Below are 5,905 nucleotides of genomic sequence, written 5' to 3' on the forward strand. Positions count from 1 at the left end.
GTTGGCTCTGCCACGAATACAATGTCAACTACATGATCAAGCAAAGCAATATGACAATGATGGAGCGTGTCATAGTAAACGGAACGGTGGTAAGTTGCATGGCAATATATCCCGGAATGGCTATGGAAATGCCATGATAGGTAGGTATGGTGGCTGTTTTGAGAAAGGTATATGGTGGGTGTATGATACCGGCAAAAGGTGCGCGGTATTAGAGAGGCTAGCAATGGTGGAAGGGTGAGAGTGCGTATGATCCATGGACTCAACATTAGTCATAAAGAACTCATATACTTATTGCAAAAATCTACAAGTTATCAAAGCAAAGTATTACGTGCATCCTCCTATAGATTGGTAGGAAAAGACCATCGCTTGTCCCCGACCGCCACTCATAAGGAAGACAATCAATAAATAAATCATGCTCCGACTTCATCACATAAGGGTTCACATACGTGCATGCTATGGGAATCACAAACTTTAACACAAGTATTTCTCAAATTCACAACTACTCAACTAGCATGACTCTAATATCACCATCTCCATATCTCAAAACAATTATCAAGTATCAACCTTCTCATAGTATTCAACGCACTCATAAGAAAATTTTGTTACTAATCTTGAATTCCTAACAAAATTAAAGCAAATTACCATGCTGTTTTGTAGGACTCTCAAAATAATCTAAGTGAAGCATGAGAGAACAATGGTTTCTATAAAACAAATCTACCAACGTGCTCTAAAAGATATAAGTGAAGCACATAGAGTATTCTAACAATTTCAGAATCATGAGTGTCTCTCTCAAAAAGATGTGTGCAGAAAGGATGATTGTGGAAAACTAACGAATAAAGACTCAAATAATACAAGACGCTCCAAGCAAAACACATATCATGTGGTAAATAAAAATATAGCTCCAAGTAAAGTTACCGATGGAAGTAGACGAAAGAGGGATTCCTTCCGGGGCATCCCCAAGTATCAAAGATTAGTCTCTTGCCACTCCTTGTTCCATAATCCATCAAATCTTTACCCAAAACTTGAAAACTTCACAACACAAAACTTAAAGTAGAAAATCTCGTGAGCTCTGTTAGCGAAAGAAAACAAAACACCACTTCAAGTTACTGTAATGAACTCATTATTTATTTATATTGGTGTTAAACCTAATGTATTCCAACTTCTCTATGCTTTATAAACTATTTTACTAGCCATAAATTCATCAAAATAAGCAAACAACACACGAAAAACAGAATCTGTCAAAAATAGAACAGTCTGTAGTAATCTGTAGCTAACGCAAGATCTGGAACCCCAAAAATTCTAAAATAAATTTCTGAACGTAGGTATTTATCTATTAATAATCTGAAAAAAGAATTAACTAAATAGAACTTTCCAAATAAAAATGGCAGCAGTTCTCGTGAGCGCTAAAGTTTCCGTTTTTTACAGCAAGATTAAAAAGACTTTCCCCATGTCTTCCCAACGGTTCTACTTGGCACAAACACTAATTAAACACAAAAAACACAACTAAAATAGAGGCTAGATAAATTATTTATTACTAAACAGGAGCGAAAAAGCAAGGAATAAAAATAAAATTGGGTTGCCTCCCAACAAGCGCTATCGTTTAACGCCCTTAGCTAGGCATAAAAGCGAAGATAGATCTAGGTATTGCCATCTTTGGTAGGCAATCCATAAGTGGCTTTCATAATAGATTCATATGGTAATTTAATTTTCTTTCTAGGGAAGTGTTACATGCCTTTCCTTAATGGAAATTGGAATCTAATATTCCCTTCCTTCATATCAATAATTGCACCAATCGTTCTAAGGAAAGGTCTACCAAGAATAATAGGACATGAAGGGTTGCAATCTATGTCAAGAACAATAAAATTCACAGGCACATAATTCCTATTTGCAACAATAAGAACATCATTAATTCTTCCCATAGGTTTCTTAATAGTGGAACCCGCAAGGTGCAAGTTTAAAGAGCAATCATGAAAATCAAGGAAACCTAGCAAATCACACAAAGTGTTTGGAATCGTGGAAACACTAGCACCCAAATCACACAAAGCATAGAACTCATGATCTTTAATCTTAATTTTAATAGTAGGTTCCCACTCATCATAAAGTTTTCTAGGGATAGAAACTTCCAACTCAAGTTTTTCTTCATAAGATCGCATCAAAGCATCAACGATATGTTTGGTAAAGGCTTTATTTTGACTATAAGCATGAGGAGAATTTAGCACGGAGTGCAACAAGGAAATATAATCTATCAAAGAGCAATTATCATAATTAAATTCCTTGAAATCCAAAATAATGGGTTCATTAATATTTAAAGTTTTGACTTCTTCAATCCCACTTTTAACAATTTTAGCATCAAGATCTAAAGACTCCGAATTTTGGAACGCCTTCTAGGTAAAGGTGGATCATATTCAGTCCCATCATTATCAAGATTCATATTACAAAACAAAGATTTAACAGGGGACACATCAATAACTTTTAGATCTTCATATTTATTATCATGGAAACTAGAAGAACACACTTTTATAAAGCAATCTTTCTTAGCACGCATCCTAGCGGTTCTATCTTTGCACTCATCAATGGAAATTCTCATGGCTTTGAGAGACTCATTGATATCATGCTTGGTAGGAATAGATCTAAGTTTCAAATAATCAACATCAAGAGAAATTCTATCAACGTTCCTAGCCAACTCATCAAACTTAAGCAATTTTTCTTCAATCAAAGCATTTAAATTCTTTTGCGAGGTAATAAATTCTTTAATATTAGATTCAAAATCAAAGGGTATCTTATTAAAATTTCCATAATAATTTTTGTAGGAATTACCATAATTATTAGAGGAATTACTAGGATACGGCCTAGGATTAAAGTCTCCTCTATACGCGTTGTTACCAAAATTATTCCTACCAACAAAATTCACATCCAAAGTTTCATTATTATTCTCAATCAAAGTAGACAAAAGCATATCATTAGGATCAGAAGAAACACTTTTATTAGCAAATGTTCATCCATCTTACCACTCAAAACATTAATTTCTTCTATCGCATGCACTTCCTTATTAGTAGATCTTTCAGTGTGCCTGTTGGTGTCAAAATCGGCGGATCTCGGGTAGGGGGTCCCGAACTATGCGTCTAAGGCGGATGGTAACACGAGGCAGGGGACACGATGTTTTACCTAGGTTCGGGCCCTCTTGATGGAGGTAAAACCCTACGTCCTCCTTGATTATTCTTGATAATATGAGTAGTACAAGAGTTGATCTACCACGAGATCGGAGAGGCTAAACCCTAGAAGCTAGCCTGTGGTATGATTGTATGTTGTCCTATGGACTAAAACCCTCCGGTTTATATAGACACCGGAGGGGGCTAGGGTTACACAAGGTCGGGTACAAAGGAGGAGATATACATATCCGTATTGCCTAGCTTGCCTTCCACGCCAAGTAGAGTCCCATCTGGACACGGGATGAAGTCTTCAATCTTGTGTCTTCATAGTCCAACAGTCCGGCCAAAGGATATAGTCTGGCTGTCCGGAGACCCCCTAATCCAGGACTCCCTCAGTAGCCCCTGAACCAGGCTTCAATGACGATGAGTCTGGCGCGCAGTGTTGTCTTCGGCATTGCAAGGCGGGTTCCTCCTCCGAATACACCACAGAAGAGTTTGAGTACAAGGATAGTGTCCGATCTTGCAAAATAAGTTCCACATACCACCATAGAGAGAATAATATTTCCACAAATCTAATCTGCTAACACGTTTTGGCAGCATGACATCATGCCATGGCCCGGTAATTATTCGAACTGTGTTTCTTTAACCAGCCCCGCACATAACGCGAGGCCATTTCTTGACACGTCTTGTCAAAGCAGAGATCGTGTTCCCCTTATTACGGGATTCTCATCAATACGGACATGGGTATCCCAAGCGCGCCATCAATTATGGCGCTTGGGGGATAAGCGAGTTTTACCAGGCTACTGGGGGCTCATAGTTTAATCCGCGCTTATAAAGGGATAAGATCTCACCTTTTTCTTCCCATGCCTTCTTCCTCCTTGCTCATCCATTCTCACGCACTCGAGCTCCAACGCCCAAGTCCACATCCTTCTCCTCAACTCTCTCCAAACATGTCTGGAGTGGGAGGCAAGTGGATGGCCTCGTCCGTCACGGAGGGACACATCAAAAAGCTACGTGGAGCTGGATACTTAGCCGCGGATATCGCGCACCGGCTGCCAGCCGCGGGGCAGGTCATCCCTACCCCAGAACCTCACGAAAGGGTGGTTTTCCTCCCCCACTTCGTCTGCGAACTAGGGTTTCCCCTCCATCCATTTGTTCGCGGCCTCATGTTCTATTATGGGCTGGACTTTCATGATCTCGCCCCGAACTTCATCCTCAACATCTCGGCGTTCATCGTCGTGTGCGAGGCCTTCCTCCTGTGGCTGAAGACCTTCAATATCAAGCCGAAGTTGGTGGGCGGCCAACAAGCGGAATGCGGTGGAGCCATGGTGGGCAAGATGCCCAACGTTATATGGCTCGAGGGGTCCTTCATGGAGACCATAAAGGGGTGGCAATTTGGGTGATTCTACATCACTGAGCCGCGCGACACCAACTGGGTGGCGGCCCCCGAGTTTCGATCCAGAATCCCCACGCAGCTCACTTCCTGGAAGGAGACGGGCCTGTCCTGGGGTTCATCGGTGGAGCTGGACGGAATCCATAAGTGTATCCAGAACATGAAAAGCAAGAAACTTAAGCTTGTCAACATAGTCCAGGTCATGCTCTTCCGTCGGATCCTCCTGTGTCAACAACAGGACTTCAACTTATGGGAGTTCGACCCGGCCCAGCACCAGACTCTCAGCGAGCTCTTCGACACGACGCATAAAGACGTCTGGAGGGTGCTGTTCAAGGGAGTCGAGGTCCCTCCTTCTCTTACCGAGGACTGCGGGCTAAGCGCGAAGCGCCATGCGAATCCGGTAAGTTCTGTATATCTGGCAGGGTATTTAATTCCCATAGCTTAATCATGTGCGGGGTCTGAGCTCCCATGCCTTTGACAGGACTGGGTGGAGACATCAGAGTAGATCAACTGTCTGTCCCCTCTGCCCGAAGACCCTGCGGACGCTCTCGTGACGGAGATGCAGACTCCGGCTCCTTATGAGGTGCCGGACAAGACCAAGATGAAGGCCAAGGGAACCCGAAAGAGTTCCCGGTGCCAGGTGGTATCGGACTCATCATCCGATAACACCGAGACACCCTCCTCCCGTGAAAACGAGGAGAAGGATGATGAAGATTCTCCCCCTCCAGCCAGGGGAGACAAGAAAAGGAAGGCCGCCCCAACCGGGGAGGCCGAAGGGTCCAAGAAGGGAAGGACCCTCCTTCCGGACTGTTCTACCACCGCCGCCGACGGCGAAGATGAGTGGCTGCTCAGGGCCAAGCCCCTGGCGAAGTCGTAAGTATTCGGATACTAGAGTAACTCATAGTATACCTTTGTCGCACTGCTTCTCCTAACGTCGAATATGATTATGCAGTCCGCCCAAGCCCGTATCGATGTATCATCGTCGAACGGTTCCTTGGACTCGTCGGACATGAATAGTGATACACTTCCAACCGCCTCCTCCCCTTGCCCTACGGACAATGCCGAGGTATTGTCTCAAGGGGCACCGAGCCAGGAGGAGACAGTCCCGGAGGCGCCTCAAGGCGACCTTCCGGACTACAGGATAAAGGGAGCAAGGCTCCTGGGGGCTCCCAGTTCGGCCCTCAGTCGAACACCGCGCTGGAACATCCAGTGGTTCCGGCCTCGGGCAGGCGGCCCCCTTCCAAAAGGGGCAAGATGCCCGTGGCGGTGACCTCTGTCCATCCAGAGGCACCAGACAACCTGCTGGGAGCGCTTCGCGGCGCTTCCATCGACGAAGAGCACCGCACTATTATGAGTGCGGTGA

This window comes from Triticum urartu, chromosome 4 (assembly GCF_003073215.2).
Source record: "Triticum urartu cultivar G1812 chromosome 4, Tu2.1, whole genome shotgun sequence".
NCBI lineage: Eukaryota > Viridiplantae > Streptophyta > Magnoliopsida > Poales > Poaceae > Triticum > Triticum urartu.